The sequence below is a fragment of the Arvicanthis niloticus genome, chromosome 2 (assembly GCF_011762505.2).
Source record: "Arvicanthis niloticus isolate mArvNil1 chromosome 2, mArvNil1.pat.X, whole genome shotgun sequence".
NCBI lineage: Eukaryota > Metazoa > Chordata > Mammalia > Rodentia > Muridae > Arvicanthis > Arvicanthis niloticus.
In genome coordinates this window covers 132,969,654-132,991,474 of record NC_047659.1, presented here as the reverse complement: position 1 = coordinate 132,991,474, position 21,821 = coordinate 132,969,654, and the positions used below count along the sequence as shown (strand labels likewise).

At 47.7% G+C, this 21,821-nt stretch overlaps 1 protein-coding gene and 1 long non-coding RNA gene across 2 annotated transcripts in view; both read right to left on the bottom strand.

Moving 5' to 3' along the window:
- The window catches only part of Ccn5 (cellular communication network factor 5), a 35,214-nt gene extending 30,744 nt beyond the window's left edge, over nucleotides 1-4,470 (bottom strand). The window contains exon 1 of the mRNA XM_076930196.1: nucleotides 4,369-4,470. The gene's annotated coding sequence lies outside the window, so the exon portion shown is untranslated. The remainder of the gene's footprint in view (nucleotides 1-4,368) is intronic.
- A 2,419-nt stretch (nucleotides 4,471-6,889) lies between these two features.
- The window catches only part of LOC143441488 (uncharacterized), a 39,735-nt gene continuing 24,803 nt past the window's right edge, over nucleotides 6,890-21,821 (bottom strand). The window contains exons 3-6 of the long non-coding RNA XR_013108960.1: nucleotides 14,340-14,534; nucleotides 14,050-14,150; nucleotides 13,773-13,898; nucleotides 6,890-10,320 (exon numbers count right to left, since the gene is read on the bottom strand). This is a non-coding gene — a long non-coding RNA (uncharacterized LOC143441488). The remainder of the gene's footprint in view (nucleotides 10,321-13,772; nucleotides 13,899-14,049; nucleotides 14,151-14,339; nucleotides 14,535-21,821) is intronic.

The following is a 21,821-nucleotide window of genomic DNA, read 5'->3' as shown; positions in this document are numbered from 1 at the left end:
AACACTGGGGTCAGAATGTCCGGTTGGTCAGGTTGGACAGACATCAAAAAAAGACTCACAAACAGAAACCAGCTGTAGATTGATCATGAGAGATAAGAAGAGTCACCACCCTGGAGAAGTGAAAGGCTGGTCACCTGTGTGCTCCTTGGGTCAGAAAATCTGTCCAAGAAAAGCATCAGGCTTGTAAATGGTGGCCATGCTCCATTTACAAGCTCCACTGCTTCCTTCTGCTCTGGGAGCACTGGCTGCATGTGGAGTGGTAGAGATGAGTGAGGAGTCAGGGAGGGAGGGGCACAGAGAAATCCATCACAATGTTCATGAACCCTCCCTCCACTGTACACCAGCTGTCGGCTTCCAAAGGAAAGAAGGTAGCCTTTGCCCTCATAGGCTGATCCACAGAGACTTAAAGGAGGCCCCTGGCTTGTGCTAACCTAGCAAGAGCTTCTCAGCTCCCACTGAGCCACCCATCCCATCACCACAAACACCAGAATAAGTAGTGGCAGTGTGGGACATTTCTGACACTACAGGCCACCAACACACTGTGGAAAAAAATGGCACAGGGAAAGTTGGCAATGTGGAAGGTAAAAGAACTAACAGGACATGAGACACGAGGGAGATACTTCCTGAAGGACACTGCAGAAGAGGGTAGGCCAGGTCCCACTGCGAGCATCACACTGTGGAGATTGCTGGCCCTGGAGAGACAAGTTACTGTCCTTACTGTGAGAAGCCCACCCCTGAGGATCCAGGTGAGCGTCTTGCCCCCTTGTTGAATAGTAAGTTTTACAATGGGGGCTGTTTTCTTGAGACCCGCCATTTGAGTAAGGAGCCGTGGGTCATTAGAAATCAAGGCCAGGGATGAAATACTTGCTCGGTCAGTGAAGTGCTCACTGCCCGCACTTGAGGACCTTAGTTTACCCCACTGTATCTGAGTTTTAAAAGACTGGTTAAGGCAGTACAGTCCTACAATCTCAGGACTAGGGAAGGAGACCAGAGGATCCCTGGGACCTACTAGCCAGCTGGCCGATAACCAAATCGGCAAGCCCCAGGTCTCAGTGAGACCTGTCTCAGAAACTAAGGTGGATAGCTCCCAAGGATTGACACTTGGAACTGGACTCTCTCTCTCTCTCTCTCTCTCTCTCTCTCTCTCCTCCCCCCAACACATACGACCAATATATATCTGCTCACACAGGAACACATACATGCATGCATATGCTAAAAATAAAAGGTTTTAAGGTTTGTTTTATTTGTATTTATCTGTGTGTGACTGTGGGCATTTGTACACATGTCAGTAGGCACCCACAGAGGCCAGAGGAGGACATTAGCTCTCCTAGAGATAAGAGTTGTGGGACAGCTCGGGCCACAACATTTTTGGCACCCAACGTGGGGCAGCTCGGGCCGCGACAAAGAGTTGCAGGTGGTTGTGAGCATCTAATGTGGGTCCTGAGAACCAAACTCAGGTCTTCTGCAAGAACAGCAAGTGCTCCTACCTGCTGAGCCATCTCTCTAGTTCAAATTAATTTGCTCTCAAAGCAGTTGAAGGTGGCCATAGGTACCCACCACCAAGCCTAACTAACTGTCTTCAACCCCTGAAACACAATCCTTAAAAGAGAAAACCAACCTCTAACCTCCATATACATGTCATGGCATGAGCTCCCATCAGCACACAAAATACATTAATTTAAATGTAACTTAAAAAATAAAAAGAACTCAGCTGCCAGGTAATGGTGGCGCACGCCTTTAATCCCAGCACTTGGGAGGCAGAGGCAGGTGGATTTCTGGGTTCAAGGCCAGCCTGGTCTACAGGTGAGGACAGCCACAGCTATACGGAGAATTAAGTTATGGCAGGTCAGTTTCCAAATAGCCATGGCCTTATTATTAAACCTAGAGCTCTGAGTGTAGTTTAAGTCTTTTGTCTTTATGGTAAGCACTTCAGTGTGCTTGGATGTCTCCAAACAGTGGGTGGCACTCAGATCCTGTCACCCTGCCCCTCCAAGATTTGGTGTGGCCTGGCTTGCACACTCCCAGGCATAGAGTTTTTTCTCAAATTCTGTGCACCAGGCAAAAGCCAGTCCTGACATGGTCGGTCCTCATCCCAACTGCCCACTCTGACCAACATGTTACAAAACTGTCCTAAGCCTTCGTTGTACTGCCTGGACAATGGGCACAGAGAACAGAGATGCCACAACTCTGAGGAGGCACAGGGCGTGTGTTCTGTGAACACATTTCACAGGCCCCTGTCTTGAGTCTGATCAAAGCTCTTGCCTGTTCTCATTTTATGACTTTGGAAATGTCTTTGAACTAAGGAGCCAGGGCTTTTGAACGGCGGGGTGCTGGTTCCAGGCTCACAGAGAATCTGGCGTGTGAGCCTCTGTATGACAGCTCAGCTCCGTGCCACGGACGTGGGAAGGGTTCAATCACTTTACTGTGGTTTTGAGCAGTCTCCATGTTAACCAAGACGTGGGAAGGTTAACACATGGCTGTGAGTCCACTGGTCCTCAGACCCATGGCCCCAAAACACAAAGAAATGCCCAATCTGCTTCTGGGGCAATGAGGTCACTCTTTCTTCTTGCTCCATGGTGCCTTTCTGGACTTCACCTCTGAAGCCGTCTTCCTAATATTGAAACTAAGTAGGAGTCAGTGAGACATGGGTGTGTCTGAGGTTTCCTCACCCAGCCCATTCCCTCTGGCTTTGCAGCTCTGGGCAGACATATCACCCTCTCTGAACCTCTTTAACAGCTATGTGTAGCAGTGGAGCTGGAGGATCTATTCCCAAGAACGTGGATGCTTCTGACATTCACAGACTCTTCTTCATAGCAGCAGTGGCCTGGGAGAGAGGGTGTGGCTCACCCAAGGGCTCAGGGTCAGGGCCCCTGCTCCATGTGGAATTTGGATTTTGTTGCCCAGAACAGCCTCTCCTGGTGCCTGGAATCCCACCAGGAATGACTCACACCTCTGGGAAGCCACTGGCCTCTCACCCACTAAGCAGTAAAAATAACAGTCTCCCGTAGTGGTGGTGGCTTCTTTGCTGAGAACTTTCACACTTCAGTCTCAGCTGGCCCTCAGCATACCGTTGAGAGTAGGCAGGAAGGTGATGGCAGCTGGCATCTGGTCAGGAAGTTACCTACCTACTCAAAGCTGCATGGCAAGATAGATCCCAAACCCAGTGGCCTAGATTTGCTTCTTGGGCATTCAACTTGCTTCTTGGACATTGCCCTACACACACACACACACACACACACACACTGCTTTCAAATGTTTTTTTAAACTATATACAACAGCTAAACCATGGAAATTACCCAAATGCCCAGTGTCCAATGGATGGATAATCAAAATGTGGTATGTCCATACAATGGAATATTACTCTGTCTTGAAAAGTAGGGAAATTCTGACTCATGCTACAACATTCTGCTAAGTGAAACAAATTAGTCACCAAAAAACAAAAACAAAACAAAACAAAAAACAAAACAAAAAAACACCGTATGGTTCCAGTTAAACAAAGTATTTAAAGTAGCCCAGTCCACAAAGATCGAAAGTGCAGTTGCCAGGCCCTGAGTGAGGACAGAAGGGTGGTTGTTATTTGATGGATACAAAGTGCTAGTGTTTCAGATAGGTGCCACCATGCCTGGCTTTTTTCAGGGGTCCTGGGGTTCTGAACTGAGGTCTTCATGCTTGTGCAGCAGTCACTGTACTCACTGAGCTGTCTCCCCAGCCCCAACATTAAGATGTTGAAAATTATGTTCTTAAGAGGAAGGCGCTGCTAAGTCACAACATGCACCATTGGGCTGGGAGACAGCTCAGTGGGAAAGGGCTCGGTCCATGTAAACTGATCTGAATATAATGGCACATAACTGCAACTCCAGCATTAGAACCCAAGAACAGGCAGATCCCAAGGGCTCACTGTCAAGCTAGCCTAGCCAAAATGGCGAGCTTCAGGTTCTATGAGAGACCCTGTGTCACAAATGAAGATGGTGCCTGATCGAAGATACCTGATGCTGACCTCTGACCCCTACTTGAGCATGTATACCCACACACTACACAATAACATACAGAGAGAGAGAGAGAGAGAGAGAGAGAGAGAGAGAGAGAGAGAGAGAGAGAGCTTAGTTTATCATGATATGTATCTGTCAGGATAAGTTAGGTTATGCTGCTGTAACAAACAGCCCCTAAATCTGCCTAGCATCAGACAAGTGTCCCTGCACCAAACTACCCTCACATTACAGTCTACCCATGATGCCTTCTTCCTTTCTACCCTTAAGCCTCCCTGTCTGCACCCGAAGCTCAGGATAAGGCCACTGACCCTGAAGCTCACCCATTCAGCTAGACTGGATAGCGGGCAAAGCCCCAACTTTTCTCAACACAGTGGCTCACCTGGGAAACAGAGACAATCCCTCTGAGGTGAGAAACCAAGGTCGATGGAATCAATTAGCACAGCCAAGGGCCTGATGTAGTCTGGTGTCCACATTCGAAGTTCAGTACTTATTCCTGCACACAGGCAGGAATGGCAGAAGCTTCATACCCTACCAGCAGGGCCTTGTAATGAAGCCAGGAAGAGATGCCTTGCTCCAGCCAGCCTTGCATCAGGGCTCAGGAATGGTGGGACGGGGCCAGCGGCTGCAGGCCCTTGTCTCACGCCAGCCTGGAATACTTCCTTCCCAGGAATCTGTTTCCAATCAGTTGGTCTTTTTCCCCTTTCAACCCAACCTTGCCAAGGAACAAGCATGCAAACCAGTGTCAGCTCCAGCCCAGCTAACACGAATCCCTTGGAATTTCTGCTTTTCATCATGGAATGCAGGACCCTGCCAACTCCAAAGGTCTCCACATCTGAGCATCTGTATGTCTGATCCCCCACCATGCTAGCCTCTGTCCTCTTCATCCAGGCTCATTCAACCTATGCCCAAGACCAGGCCTCGGACCCTCTTTTGCTGCAGCCTCTCCCACCTCTCCTCTGCTAACACAAGACCTTTATTGCATCTGAAGGGCCAGGTCTCCATTTTTACCTTCTCTGATTGTCCTTTGAGGACAGGGCCAGTGCCACCTGCCTCCTTGCAAGACCTTAGATGATCACAAATTGATAAAGCACTTCCATGACCATCATACCTTTGACAGAAATTAGTAGATTGTCCCCCATTTGACAAATGAGGAACCAGAGGCAATGGGTGGCAGAGGTGGGGTGGGGGTGGGGCACAACCTGTCTTTCTCCAGGGCCCCAGCCCAGCTGGCCACCCTGCTGAGTAGAGCATTCAGGGGTTGTTCTTTCAGGAGAGGAGTGGAGATTGGCAATTGTCTCTGAACTTGTTTTCTCTCCTGGGAGAGCAGTGGGTCTGCATCTCGGCCCCCCACCCTGTGCTGAGAAAGCCAAGCGTTTGTGGCAGACACATCAGACTGAGTCCAGTCTCCCTGCTGCTAGAGCAATGTCACTTTGCTCCCCAAAGGGTTCATTGACCTTACCTGGGGATTGCCTATGTCAATGTGGTGTTCTACAAGAGACCTTGTGCTACGTCTGAGTGAGTCCAGGCCTCAGCCCTTTGGGTTCTCCTCCCAGTCTCTCTGTCTCTCTTCCTGTCTCTGTCTCTCCTAGTCCCATTGTCACTTCTCCCCATGGGGACTATGTACTCATGGGGACACAGTACCTATGTAAGGTCAGCTTAATTTGCAAACACAATCTCAATTTAGAAATAAAAATGTCTAAGACTAGGGATGTGGCTCAGTTGGTAGAGTGCTTGCCCAGATGTGGGAAGCCATGGGTTCAATCCCCAGCACTGCATGAATGGGGCATGATTGCCCACATGTGTCATCCCTGTACTTGGGGAGGTAGCAGCAAAAGGATCAGAAGTTCAAGGCTATCTTTGGCTATCTAGCAAATTCAGTGCCAGCCTGGCTACATGAGACACCCCCCCCCAACATGTGAGGGGGGGTAAGGAAGAAGACAGGAGACAGGAGGGGAGGGGAGGAAAGGAGAGAGAACATCCAGTCAGTCTATGACTGAAATTCCCCCATTTGGAATTATACCCTGGGGGGGGGGGGGCTGGAAAGATGGCTCAGCGGTTGAGAGCACTGGCTCTTCTTCCAGAGGTCCTGAGGAGGGTGAGTTCAATTCCCAGCAACCACATGATGGCTCACAACCATCTGTAATAGGATCCAATGCCCTCCTCTGGTGTGTCCAAGGAGAACCACAATGTACTCACATACATAAAATAAATAAATCTTTAAAAAGAAAAAAAAAACTGGAATTATACCCTATTCTTCTCTAGCTCTCTTGCCATGCCCCAAATAGGGCTTGAGGTCCCAGTAGAGGTGGTAAAGAAGAGGGGTCACTCCAGGTGCCCTAGACTGGCTGCTTCCCAGTTCTCTGGATCCATCGCCCATTGGAGTGACTCACACAGATGGCCACACTCACAGGCCCCTCTCAATCTTGACCTTTGGAGAGGCACAGCTCTGTTTCCCAGGTTCCCCTGCAAACTTCTTTCTTGGCCCTTGGGAGTCTATATCACACAGCATCTGTTGCCTCCCTTCATCCCTCCAGCAGGCCCTGCACCCCATATATGCATAAGCAATCTGTATTTGATCTCGAATCTGTATTTGACCTCAGGTCCCTGCCTGACACCTAGAGTTGTAGCCATGGTGTGCACAACTGAATGCCTGTCCCGGCTCTTCCCCACAGTGCCTGACTTTTTTTTTTCTTCCTGCATTTCATGGTCATTGGTGGGGAGTGAGAAATTGAAGGCAGGCTCCTGACTCTCTTCTTAGCCCCTGTGCTTGTGATCCGCTGGGGAACTGGAAGCCTTCCAGGCTCCTGTCTCTGGTTTCACACTGATATATTTAACCCACAGAGCCCCTCCCCTCCCCAGCACCAGGCCTTCCCTTCCCCCTTTGATTTGTTGTCTCTTACTAATTTCCAAGGGGATCAATCCCAGAGTGTTACAAGGCTAGACCAGTACCAAACGCACTTTCAGAGAGCTACACACCAACCCAATCACTCCTTGGATATTTGTGTGTGTGTGTGTGTGTGTGTGTGTGTGTGTGTGTGTGTTGGGTTGTCTTTTGGTTTGTGTTGCTGCTGTTTAGTCGGTTGGTTTGGGGTTTCTTGTTTGGTTGGTTTTTTGAGACAGGGTTTCTCTGTGTAGCCCTGGCTGTCCTGGTCCTAGAATTCTTTCTGTAGACCATGTTGGTCTCGAACTCAGAGATCTACCTGCCTCTGCCTCCCGAGTACCAGGATTAAAGCCATGCACCACCGCGTCCTGCCTTCTCCTTGGTTTTTATTACCCATCAGTTCTTAGAAATTCTCTCACCTAACAAACCCTTCCCCTTGTTTGGTTTATTACGTGCTAAGACACCCAGCACTAAGCACACTTTCTTCACTGCTGCTAAGTGTACGCTGAGAGTAGCCTTAGGCAGCCATTACCACCGGTCTCTCACGGAACTCTTTCATATCAAAAGCGTGTAACGGGCTCAGAGTGTAGTTCTGTGATAGAGAACTGTTGTGTGTAGTTTTAATATCGCTACTGCCTTTTGCCCGGGACCACAGCCTGAGCTTTGGCCCCTCCAGGATCCCTTTTATACCCGCCTTATGTTCCGGGAGTCAACTGCTCCATCAGTCTGCACCCACGACCCTTGAATCCACAGATAATGGACACACACACTCAGCCTTGTTACCTTAACTTGCCTGCTGGGCACAATTGCTGGACACAAATATCTCCTGCCTGGAAATCCGTGCCCTTATGAATTTATTATCTCTGTCTTTCCCTCTGCCCTAAACTTAGTGGCTTGTATTAGTCCCCCACTCCACCCTCTACCAATATCCTTGGCCATCCACCCATAGCAGAGGCCACACATAGCAGGTCTCTAGCTGCCCTGAGACCTTACATGATTGTAGCATCCTCCTTCCTCCAAAGCATGGCAGAAAAGACCCTCTCTCTTTCCCTGTGTCTCCTTTTCCTCTTGGGACCCAGAAGTCCTGCCTGGACCTTCCACCCAGGAATTGTCTCCCCAGACTTCTTTATTGACAAATCAAGAACCAATTAGGAAACTAGACCTTAGTATCAGTACCTCCCCTTACAAAGTACTTGCCTGGCACAAGGTGAGGTGTTCGATTCCCAGCACTGCAAAAACAAACAACCTCACTATCATGTGTGCGTGTGTTGTGTGTATATGTTATATGACATATACACACCTTGGATTTTGCAATGATATGAACACATTACACAGTGATAGCACATCTAAATCAGAACCAGCCACATTCCAGGGCTTGATGACCACAGGCTGCCAGTGACTGATATGTAGCAGCCGGGAGGTTTTCTGTGTCTATTACTACACGAACATTCTTGGTTCTGGGAGATATTGGCAGGTTGTCTTTTGTAGGCAGTAAAGCAGGTCACAACCCCACAGACAGTGCCCAAGCTTATCACCTCTCGGCCATTCCATCCTGGGTAGCTCTGCCTGCTGATTAAACAGAGCCAGCTGGGCAAAACAGCGCTAACACACAGTTCTCTTATAAGGCACAGAGAGTCCTTTTTTGGGTTAGGAGGCATGGCGTCGTCTGGCTGGGGACCATCAGCTTGTGGGGAAGCGGATGCCTCTCTCCTTGCTCCGCAGACCCTCTTGGAGTCTGGGATGGGTGAAGACTTGGTATTTCACCAAGCAGTGGATTCTGTTAACCACAATGCTGAATGCTGGCTGTTATCTCTGAGTACATGACACCCTCTGCTGGTCAAAATGAGTTTCACATAACTGACCTGGATAGCGGAGTGTCTGGGGCAGCTAGAATCCCAGGGAGGATATCTAGATTCCAGGTAAGCAGCTTCAACTGTCTGTCAAATGGAAAATGACCGTTCTTCCCACTCACGGGCTTGTGGGATGAGCGTTTAGGCGGTGTGATCTGAGTGCACTTAGAGGATGTGATGGGTAGCCAGGGCAAGCCACAGGATGGCTGGGGTTGCTGGCATTCTGAAGGGGAGAGTCCAGATTTGGGAAAGGAAAGATGAATGGCTGCATTCCCATGACCCCACAGCTATCCAGCAAGTGGTTAGACCCCGGTTTTTCTTCTGTGGAATGGCCTCTTCACTGTCCAGCCAAGGACATAGACAAAGGGCTACAGAAGCGGCCACACCTGTGTAACCCTTCACCATGCTCAAAACAGCAGGGGCTTGGCCTCTCCCTCCATATCAGACTAGGCAACACCACATCTATTCAGTGGTATCTGAGGCACTAGTCTCATCCTCTCCAGGAGTGGTGGACATTTGGTAGCACCTTCTGCAAACACACTTGATTCCCAAGGGTACCCAGTGAAGCCCACTGCCGTGTTTTTTGGAGGCACTGGGTGAGAGGCATGTATCTGACAAAATCTGACCCCTACCTTTGGGCCTGGTTCTCTTTGACATTCAGCTCTTGCCTAATGGGGCCATTATTATAATTTTGATCTGAATCTGGACTTCCAGTTTGGGAGTAACGAGAGCTTTGCTCTCTTGACCACTAGAGGGCCCTAGACATCACTAACCTGCCCTGCTCTGGCTAGAATGTCTTCATGGGCAGAATCAACGTAGTTTCCTTCCTGGCTCACAAGTGGTTCTCAGGCCAGCCAAGGATACAGTAATTGTCCTTGAGCCAGCCACAGGTGATAAGGATTGGTTGCACTGGCCCATAAAAGTTTTCTGAACTTCAGAGCTCAGAAGGTTGCTGGCTCATCAAGTCCAAAGTGCAGATGTCCTTTCCCTGGCTGCATCCCACTGCCTGGGGCAGTGTGTGTGGGCAAAGAGCTGGCTTCTGAAGCTAGCTCTTCACATTTGTCTGTGTGGGTGTCTAGACTTCTCTGAACCTGTGCTTCCTTTGCTATGCAATATAAGTATCAACACCTGCCCTGGGATCTAGTCAAGATGGAAGAACCTCTGCATTTTCACCCTACCACGTCCAAGGTCATCAACACCAAGCTACAGCTGGGAGGAGCAATTAGAACTAAAGAAACACTTCAAAATGTTTTCCTATCCCTATCCTGGTGGGGAGGCTTGGAAGGCCCTGGCCACCAGGCTTAACCTGAAAGAGCATGTTGAGACTTGGCTCCTTTGATGCAGGCACAAGCAGGAACCCAGCCCAGCCTCCCATTCCACCATTACAAGGTATTTCATCACTGCTGCCTGAAGCAAGGACGGAGAGCTCGGCATTTCCACAACGTCCAGAAGAGACATGCACTCTGGTCGGGGAGCACAAGCTGCTTTTACTGATGCCACAAGCACAGGGCACGGAGGGAATCCTCCTCAGACACCGACATCCTCAGGATGCTGACAGCTCTGGAAGCCTGGAGGATGGTCTCAGTCTCTACCTGGAAACCTGGGTACCAAGGTGGAGATGGCATGTCACACAATGAACCAATTACCACAAGTTCCTGAATCTATAGAGAGGGACATTTTCAGACCCTGCCGGGCCACACCTGATTCCCTGATCTACAGATGTTTAACTGCAGCTTGCTTGCCTGCCTGCCTGCCTGCCTGCCTGCCTGCCTTCCTTCCTTCCTTCCTTCCTTCCTTCCTTCCTTCCTTCTTTCTTTTCTTTTCTCTTCTTTCTTTTTTTCCTGAGAGAGCTCATGTACTCTAGGCTAGCCCTAGACTTACCGTAGCTGAGGATGACTTCTAACTTCTGATCCCCCTGGCTCCATTATGCCCATTTGAGATTTTTGTTTTGTTTCTGGTCTACGATTTGGAGCCGCTACCTCTGACATACTGGACCCAACCAGTGTTGAGACTTTTGATTATATAGGGAATTTTTTTCCCCACGTGAGACAGTTTTTCATTTAACATTTATTTTGTTTTGCATCTTAATTATTTGTGTTTGGGTTTTTGTCTTGTTCTCCTGCCCGTTGGGGTATTTGTACACACCACCTTGCATTAGAGTTATTTTTGTTATTGAATGCCTTTTCAACTTGCTTGTTAGGGATCTGTTGGGTTTTCATTCCTAACAGTGGCAGATTGGTAATGAAAATTATTTGTCGAAACTGAAAAGAATATATAAACATAAATATATAAACTGAACAGAAAGAAAAGCTACTATTTGTAGGTGGAGGAATGTCATATTTACTCCCGTGGCTTTCTATCAGGTCAGCCTTCACCACTGGAATGTCACTGTTCCTGCCGACCCTAAATAGGACAGACCCATTCGCTTGGATGGGAGGCACAGCTGGGGCCTCTCCAGAGAGGATTAGCAGAAGGGGAAAGACTCACTATGAGTCAATGGGGGAGCCCCGGGCAGTGGGAGCACAGCATTTCTCCTCTCCGTGCTCCAGGAGGAGCTGTTCAGCCCTGCCAGCGCCTGCCCGCCACAGTGAACTTGACCCTCTGAAGCCACATCTTTCCTCTAAGTTGTTTCTGTCTAGTGTTTTATCACAGATACACAACTCAATTTGTTTCACAAATGGGGTCAGAGATCACTGTCCCTGACTACTTGGGGCCATGCATGGTGTTGTTCCCCAGGAGCCACCCCGCCTTCTTTTCTGAGACACACTTCCTCATTGGGACCTTGCCAATTTGGCTAAACTGACTGGCCAGTGATCGCCAGCGATCCATGGGTCTCTGCCTCCCCAGAGCTGGGATGACAACTGCATAACCATCCGTGACTTTCTATGTGGGTACTGGGAATTGAACTCAGCTCCTCATACAGGCACGGTCTTCTCAGCCTCTTTAACAAGCTTCTTTAACTATGACTAAGTGTATATTGAATAAATATATTTGCACCCCATATTTATTCCCATACATAGGTGTTGTTGTGTAACTGCCCCATCTTTGTGATTATTCGAGATCAGAGCACTGGGGCTTTGCAGTGCTTCAAAGTGGGTAAATAATTATCTCCGCAGAAAGGCCACTTCCAGGCATGCTCTGTAGATGCCTCAGTCATCTTTTCCCATTGAAATTTAAGTTAGGGGTGCTGGAGAGATGGCTCAGTGGTTAAGAGCACTGGCTGCTCTTCCAGAAGTCCAGAGTTCAATTCCCAGCAACCACATGGTGGCTCACAACCATCTGTAATGGAATCTGATTTTCTCTTCCGGTGTGTGCAATGACAGAGTACTTATATACATAAATGCATGACCAGATAAATCTTGGGAAGAGAGAGAGACAGAGAGAGAGAGAGAGCAAGAGAGAGAGAGAGAGAGAGAGAGAGAGAGAGAGAGAGAGAGAGAAGAAGAAGAAGAAGAAGAAGAAGAAGAAGAAGAAGAAGAAGAAGAAGAAGAAGGAGAGAGAGAGAAGCAGAAGGAGAATAAGGAGAAGAGAGAGAGAGAGAGGAAGAGAGGAGGAGGAGGGGAGGAGGAGGGGAGGAAAGAAAGGTTAAGTTAGTAGTTCCAAATAAGGAAAGGGTATCCCGGGACTTATGACCTGGACATGAAGCATACAGAAGCTAGCCATCAAGAAAATGTCAATCAAAACCACAACAAGCCAAGTCATGAAGATGGCCCCAAGACAGACAATTACAAGAATTGCCAAAGTCGTAGGGAGAGCTGAGTTTTTCTGCTCTGTATTTGGGTGGCAAATCAGGGCAGCTCCTTTGGGAACTGGCTGGCCAGCTGGCAGCCCCTCCCACAACCCCAGAATATCAGAGTTCTCCTCAGACCCAGAGTTTCCACTTAAAACAGATGTCTGAACCAGCTCAGGACTGCCACAAGGGACAAAAGGCAAAAAAACTCCTCCATTACTGCTCAAAACATAGTATGTGTTTGCTCCAGTCTCTGTCCTGTGCTCTCAGCAGACTTGTCATAGAACTGCTGATTAGACCACAAGGTCAGAATGTCCACAGGCTAGAGGACCACCGTGACAGGACTGAGATAAAACTAGTAGAGTTCAAGATCTCCATACACAGAGACACACAGATACACACAGACACATGTACACACAGAGTACAGACACACAGACCACAGAGACAGACAGAGACAGAGAGACAGAGAGAGACATACCCAAATAGAGAGACTCACACAGAAACACACACACACACACACACACACACACACACGATAAACAGAAATAAAGGACCACTGTCACTGAACAAAAACTAGACAAACCCTCTTGGTAGGTTTTTAAAACACTGATTTTGGAGATCACACCCTGAGCAATGCAGTGTTCGGCTCTCACTGTAGATAACGCTTCCAAACAGCTGGCTATGAAAAACCCCAGGTACTTTGGAGATTACACCTCTGAGTGTGTGGGCATGATAGGAGTTACCTAGATTATTTTGTAGAAAGCCACTTTTACTAAAAACACTGACTCTCTGCCTGTACCCACGAGTACTAAATGACCAGCATGGGACACAAGGCTTAGCTCGTCTGTCTTCAAATCTTTGCTGGTTCAGATTTTGAGCCAATCTGCTCAGCTCTGCATGTACACACTGCTCATTTGGGAAATGACTTTTTCCCAAGACTATGCTGCAGACTGACCTTGGGCATTCCCAACTGGAACAGACATGTGTGTCTTTTACAATGCCCTTGTACTTTCTGGGCAACTCAAACATGGGAGTCCTTCAGTCTTATCACAAATGAAGGACATTCATGTAAGAGAGAGAGATGCTAGAGGCAGGTGTTCCTGGGCAGATTTGGCTATTACCAAGTACAAGGCCCAAGTGTTTACCCATAAAATGTAGAGTTTCTTTTAAAACCATGTCCATGGGGGCAGTTCAGTTGGCAAAATGCCTGCTAAGCAAGTATGAGGACCTGAGTTCAATCCCCAGAGCCCAAATTTTAAAAGCCGGATATGCTGGTATGCACCTGTTACCCCAGTGATGGGGAGGCAGAGATAGAAGAGTACCTGGTCCAATCCACAAGCTTCTGGTTCAGTGGAGCGAAACTGAGAAAAGCAGTATCTACATGCAAATGTTCTTCATGGTGTCATTTGTAAGAGCCAAGAGATAGACAGGACCCAAAAGTCTGTCAACTGAGAAAGGGGCATATTAAATGCAGTTAGTCCACGCAATGAAATAGTATTCATCAATAAAAGGGGCTGCCTTAGTTAGGGTTTTATTGCTGTGAAGAGACACCATGACCATGGCAGCTCTTATAAAAGAAAACATTTAATTTGGGGCTACCTTACAATTTCAGGGGTTTAGTCCATTATCATTTTTGAAGGAAACATAGTGGCATGTAGACAGACATGGTGCTGGAGGAGCTGAGAGTTCTACATCTTGATCTGCAGGCAGTAAAAGGAAACTGTGTGTCACACTGGGCATAGCTTGAGCATAGAAGATCTCAAAGCCTGCTCCCATATCAACACACTTCCTCTAATAAGACCACACCCACTTCAACAAGGCCACACCTCCTAACAATGCCACTCCCTATGGGCCAAGCATTTAAACACATGAGTCTATGGGGGCCATACCTAGTCAAACCTGTAGGGGTGATATTTAGAACTTGGCACCCAGTCCGGCTTGTTCCCAGGCAGCCACCGTGTTCCTGCTGCTCCTTGGCTCTGACCGGGGCTCCGGCTAGCAACATGCGCAGGCCCTGGCACCCACGAGATGCCAGCGTGGGAGATGGCTCTGCCCCCAGACAATATCTGCCATCCTCACAGTACCTGGTAGAAATGAGACTCTTAAAGCTTAATGATTATTTAAAGGATTTATATATTTAGAAATGCTCAATCAACAAGATGCCCACACAATTAGAGTTGTTACCCAATATCTAACTTTTTGATAGAAGTTACTTACTACCCAGGACAGCTTTCGATCCATCTGTGGTTCTCCATGGCTGCTAGCCTCCTTCTTCTCCTCCCCTTCCTCTATTTCTCTCCTCCCCTTCCTCAATTCATACTACAGTGTAGATGAACCTTGATAAAAAGCACGATAAGTGTAAGAAGCTGTCACAAAAGACCATGTGTTGCTTGACTAAGCTGATATAAAATGTCTGGCAAAGGCAAGTCCATAGACATAGACAGTAAAGTTAGCATGCACAGGGGGTTGGAGGGATCTTCTGGTGGCTTGGGATGCCTACCGATGGGTACAAGATTTCTTTAGGGGATGACAAAATTCAATGTACATTGAACTAAACGTTTCAAATGTGTGAATCATATGGTGGGTTACAATTATATACGTTTTCATTGTATGCATGCATATGTGTGCGCATGTTCATGCAAGTGGAAGTATCTGTGTGCAGGCACATGGCTCTCTGCTCTGTTTACTGAGCCAGGGTCTCCTGCCGATTGTGGAGCTCACGGACTCCAGCTAGTGTAGCTTCCCAGCTTAGCCCCGGGGAATTCCCATCCCCAAGTGCTAGGATTACAGCTGAGCCACCACATCCTCCTGACAGTTTTATGTGGATGCTGGAGATCTCTGCTCCTGTTCTCACGCTTACACAGAAAGCATTTTATCCACTGAGCAATCCCCCCCCACCCCAATAACATTCTTTTAAAAAGAGAATGGACACCCTACAAGACAATGAAAATATAGACCCTGACTTCTGGGAGAATGGACCACTAGTCAGGAATCTGCTCATCCTTAGTTGCCTTTCTTGATATTTCCATTAGGCTATTTCCCCTCACTTTGCAAGTGAGCACACCGAAATCCAAGAGCCGCTGAGAAACTGACCCAAGAACTCTTCAGTGGTAAAGCTGTGGTTTGACCCCCTCCCCCTAAGTCTGTGCTCAATTTAAAGCACTGTGTATCATCTCCTGGGAAGGCACTGGCAACTGGTAACCAAGTCAGCTGCCGGACGGGCACACAGCAAGAAAGGGAGCATGAGTTGTCTGGGCTGGGCCTCCTTTCTCCCGTGTTCATTATCTGGCCCAGGAAGCCAGAGACCATGGAGAGAATGGTCAAGGCTCTTTATCTGCTGCTCAAGCCTTCTCTCAGAATGTCCCTGCTTGGGGCCCCTGGAAGAGAAACCCAGCCAAGAACTGCCCTTGTGGCCTCCAGGCTGGTTTCAAACAGAGTCAACTCAGTCCTTCCAAGGCATGTCCAACCCTGCCCACCACACGGCTTTCAGGACTTCCCACCATTATTGTACAGAGATAATACACTTGCACAAAGGCATGTGGGCAAAGATGTTCGTCCCTTGCTTACAATAGAGAAAAACTAGAAAGAGCCTCAGTATCCAACCTAGGAGGATGGTTATAAGACCAGGAAGGAAGAGCTCTAAAGAAGCCTCCAAGAAAGCCAGGTCTAGTGACTGAATCCCACAAGGCCAGCACTTGGGGCTCTAGGGCAAAAGGGTGGCTGTAGGTCTAAGGTCAGGTTGGACTACAGAGTAAGACCCTGCTCCAATACAAAGGCAACAAACACAAAAGAATCTGGGCCTGACCAGACAGCTTAGCAGATAAAAGTGCTCACCACACAAGTCTGACGACCTGAGTTTGGTCTCAGGGGCCTACAGTGGGAAGCAATAGCTAACTCCTCAAAGTTGTCATCTGCCCACCAGAAAGACACACACACACACACACAAACACTAAAGAAAGGAAGGAAGGAGAGAAGGGAAGAAAGAAGGAAGGACAAAGAGAGAGATTGGAAGAAGGAGGAAGAGAGAAGAAAGAGGAGGAAGAGGAGGAGGCTGTATAAAAAGACTTGTTGCCATCAGGAAGTATTCACAATGCATGAAGGGAGAGGGGCAGAACAGACCTGGGCATTGCTGCCCAGCATGCAGGGTAACGGTCCAGCCAGATGACAACCCTTCTAATCACCAGGAGTCTCAGGCTTTGTCTGTTCTCACTCTTGTGCCTGCTGTTTCCCATCCTGGAATCTGGATATTCCTGCCTGTTCCAACTTAGCTAACCCTGCTTCACTCAGGTCTCCTCCCGGGAACCTCTCGGGCCCTCTGAGGCCACCTTCTTCTGGTCTCTGTCACCCTCCGAGCTGCACTGTCAATCTTCTGAGAACTGCAGAAGATGAGAACACACTGTCCTGATGCCTACTGCCTTCTCTACTTGTGTCTGTTCACACCCTTCCCCTCCCCGCAGTGACGTCTAGGGAACCAAATGAGGAGGTGGGGGTGCTGAAGAGTAGCAAGAAGATGGGGCATAAAGGGCTTGGCCTGGACAGCACGGGGCAGCAGCTGACAGAAGTTACTTCACATACTGCGAACTGTCTCTTGGGTCAGTGAGAATTCTACTCAATGTGCCTAGAAAATTAAGCACCATTTTTATTTTGTTTGCTTGCTTCCTTGTTTTGTTTCCAGACACTCTCATATATCCCAGATTGGCCTTGAGCTCATTACGGATGAAGGATGACCTTGAACTCCTGACCTTTCTGCTCCTATCTCCCAAGTGCTGGGACTGCAGTCCTGCGACACCATGCCTAGCTTAAAAGGCAGACTTCTGTTTATGATCTACAAGGCTGAAGATTTTGCTGGAGCCCACATCTCTACAGCATCTATTTCTTCTCACGGCTCTGCTCCAATTGTATGACTCTTTTAAATAGTTCTCGCACATGGAAAAAAGCAAGCAGCCGCATCAACTGGTCCTCCCCAGGTCCTGTTCTTCTCACCTTCAAAATGGCCAACTACCCAGTCCCCACGGCCCACTCCGACTCTCCTCTTCCCCTCCCTCCACGTATTCCATTGTGAGGGTTCTGCGAAGTCTGGGCGGAGCCTGCTTGGTGAACCGTGCAGGGTACAGTAGCTATGAATGGATGTTATTATATGGCATTGAAAGCAGGGGACCCAGCTTCCTGGTGGCCTGGGAAGGTAGGAACTGGGTGGGAGCAAGGACAAAAGATAATTATTCCCCCTGGGCCCCAGGCTGGGCCCGGCTAGATCTGGCAGATCCTGCTCTGAGATCCCCGTCAGCAGGCAAGGCCTGACCCTTTCACGGGGACCTGATGAGGCTGGAGAAAAGTGGGGCCTCTGTGGGGTCAGAACCTGATGGCCGCTTATCTCACTCTCCCAGGCCGAGCTTGGGGTACCTGGGCCAGGCAACAGGGGGCTGTCAGACTCCCTTTTATTTTACAAGTGGCCAAAGATTTGACTTGCTCCCCTCTCTGATACAGAAGGTTGGATGCTGGTTGCCACGGGACTTGGGGAAGGAAGTAGTAGCTACTGCTTAGCGGATCCAGATAAAGCTTCTAGAGATCAGTTCTACGACACATTGTTAAATGTATACAGTTCACGAGGTCTTGCTTGGTGTGTTCTAAAGTTTCCTCATTAGACACATGTGTAGCGGTAACTGCTGGGACATCCAACTCGTGGACCTATGCTCACAGCAGGTTAGTGGCCTTAGTCTCCACCCCACTGCCTGCAGCCCCCTAATTCCAGCCATGGGGTATGGTGACTAAGGACACAGACTCTGAAATCAAAAAGTCCAGCGACACCCACTGTGTCCTCTGTAAGCTAGGCAGGATGTTTAACTTCTCGTCTATAGGCTGGGTCTCATGGCTTTGCCCACTTCTAGGATTGCCGGAAAGCGGAAGCCCACACACACAGCATCTGGCATGTGAGCCGGTATCAGTCTCCACATCATCCGTTATTAACTCTTCCCTGAATGGTAGATATATCCCTGAAACAGAGCTGAGGAATATTCTAGACTTCAATAGCCAAGACACCAGAGAAGTCTTTGGAGGATGCCAGGTTACCCTAGGTAAGAACAAGGTACCTCAGCCCTGTACCTCAGTTGTCTACAGAGCTATTGTGAGGTGGGAAGGAGAGTTAGCTATGTTTACAGTTCTATGGATGCTCAGGGCCAAAGGGGAACTGGAGACAACAATCAGCCTGACAACTTCCCAGAGCCAGGGCTTTCACCCATGACAAGACAGCAAGGGACTGGAGGAGAGCCCAAGTCTGTGATGCTGAGGCCCATGGGAGAGGATTTCTCTCCGCTGGGAGATGGAAGGAAATAACATTCACCTCCTTTTTTGGCCTTGATCTCACCAGATAGTGCCCCAAATCCTTTCCATGTTTGGTAACACAGCCAGTGAGAGTTTATATCGTGCTAATAATAAAACATATTAAGCATGCTAAAGTTGCATGGTAACAATAAACATTAAGTTTATATGAGACTAACTCTGCATTTATATAGGCAATTATGTAAGTTAAGTGTGCACCAATGTTTACATTGGGATAACACATCTCTATAATAATTTTATCGCTGCATTTTATTGTGAACCTTTAGAATAAGCTCCTGTCATATATGAATTTCGTGATGTCAGTTTTCTATTAAAGAGTGGGATAATGTCAACTTTTCTCTAGCAGTTGAACAACACTTTTTTATTGTTGGCACTTGGGAAATTTTCAACATCTCCACTCATTATTGGAATGCTAAATTTCCTTCATGGCAAAGTTTTAGGACCAGCCGGGAATAGCTGTGAACCCACTAATCCCAGGTACTCAAGGAACTGAAGCAGGAGGATCATCATTTGAGCCCTGAGGATCAAGGACAGCCTTGTCAACATGGCAGGTCTCTATTTCAAAATGAAAACAACTCAAAGATAATAGTTGTCAGCTTAGATTTCACAGCACTTCAAAAACAAAAAACAAAGGCTTCGTGCTTTCAAACTGCATTTCCTTGATCTTTAATCTTTAATTAAAGATCTTTAATCTTGAGGATTTTTTGAACTGACACCACCTAGTCACCAGCTCCGTGTCAACACCCTCTTTGGGATAACATATTTTGACCTTAGTTATTGCCATAGTCAGCACTAATCCACTGACTATATTATCCACATCTCTAAAAATGTCACAGATTTAAGAAAGAAAATGGCAGAGGGATATTGGAACAGACAGAGGCAGTGTTCTCAACCAGTTACTGTTAAAATACCTGACTTTGGCAACTCTACAAAAGCATGTGATTGTGCGTGTGTTGGGCCTGGTCCCTCAGGTGGTTGGAAGTCACCCAGAGCTGCTCTGAGACTTAAGCCTTTGACTTCACAGTATATCCACCTCTGCCTCTCCTCAGAACAAAAGCCCTGCTCTCCCACACTTGAACACCAGCAACTGCCTCTTGTACCTCTTCATGCTACTGTGTTTCTTCTTCCAGGGGCCTCCAGAGTAGGTCAGATGCCCATACCCAGCCCCATGGCCCTGGCAGTCCCTGTGTCTAGTTGTGCTGCCCCCATAAGATAAAGGCTGGCGAGATAGCTCAGTCACTCAAGTATGCAAGCCTGGGGACCTGGATCCCCAGAACCCATGTCATAATGTCAGCTGCGTAATGAGCTGGGAAGGCTGGCCCAGTTGGTGAGTTCCAGGCCAGTGAGAGACCCTGTCTCAAAGAAAGTGGATAGCATTCCTGAGCTTGTGCGCGCCTGCGCACGAGTATACACACACACACACACACACACACACACACACACGCATGTAACATATATATAAGAAAATATTGAATGGTAGCTAATCCATAACAGATTTAAGTTGGCCATGCTGAAGTAGAATGCCCAGGTCTCTCAGTTAATACTATCAGAGCTAAGAACTGACCATGAATGAATGAATGAATGAATGAATGAATGAATGAACAAGTGAATGAGCCATCAGATGGCCTCCAGTTTTCCAGACTTGGGCAAGGAAAATGTAACTTCTTGGCAGAACCCTTGATCTCTGCCTGTGTCCCACTGTGACCCATCTGGGTCAGGAGAAGGTCTTCTGGGTACAGCATAAGTGTCCTCCCTGTCCCCCATATCAAGAGGCATGAAAGAGTGTGGGAACCAGTGTGAGAATCTTATTTCCCTTTTCACAGTATTGAGGGTCACATCCGAGACTTCAGGCATATCAGGCCCGGGCTGCACCACTGAGACACCCCTCACCCTAGGAATTTAAATCTTTTTAAAAAATCTTTTTAGATAGCATAAAAAGTAAGGGAGTTCACTATGACCTTTTCATATACAAGTGGATTGGAATTTCTCTGGACAAGTTGGTTTTACTAGACAAAACCATAATACATTGATGATGTTGGTTAGTCCTTTTAGTGACTGATCAGCTGTTCTCATTTAAAGTGCTGACAGGATCTTAGAATAGATTGTGTGTAATCGGGAGAGTGAAACATTTCACATACATTGAATCATTTTTCGTTTTATGATTACACGTAGAGTATGTGTTAAGCATCGGAAATATGAAATAGATGGCGCTTAAAGCATGTGGCTTAGGAAAACTGTGTTTGTATATTACCAACGCTCTTCAAGGGTGGCCTTGCTTTTGAGTTACAAAACCAGACACGGCGACAGAGAGATGGATAGAATATGTGATGGAGATAAAACAGGCAGTGAAATTGAATATAGGAGTGGTGAAGATTTTAGCCTAAGTCCGTAGGTAAGGTAAGCACTTTAGAACTCATATATATCTTGGCATAGCTAGAACTTAATAGGTCCAGTCCAACAGGGATACATTTGAGCAAAGCGGCAGCCAACAGAACAGAAAAGATTTTACCAACTACACATACTAAGGAGTGCTAATATCCAAAATACATAAAGAACTTTAAAAACCCTATATATCAAGAAAACTAATAATCCAATTCAAACATGGGATAAATTCTCAATAGAGGAAACTCAAATGGCTGAGAAGCACATAAAGAAATGTTCAATGCCCTTTGCCACCAGGGAAATGAAATAAAAACTAAGTGAGATTTCATCTTATACCTGACAGAATGGCGAAGACCACTGAACAAAAGATAACTCATGCTGGCGAGGCTATGGAGTAGGGAGAACACCCATCCATTGCTGTGGCGAGGATATGGAGTAGGGAGAACACCCATCCATTGCTGTGGCAAGGCTATGGAGTAGGGAGAACACCCATCCATTGCTGGTGGGACTGCAGACTTGTACAGCCTCTGTGGAAATCAGTTGGCAGTTCCTCAGGAAGATGGAATGTCATCTACCTCAACATCCAGCTGGACCACTCTTCTCTATGTCTCTCTATAAGGGAGCTGGCATCATCCCTATCCCTCAGAGAAAGA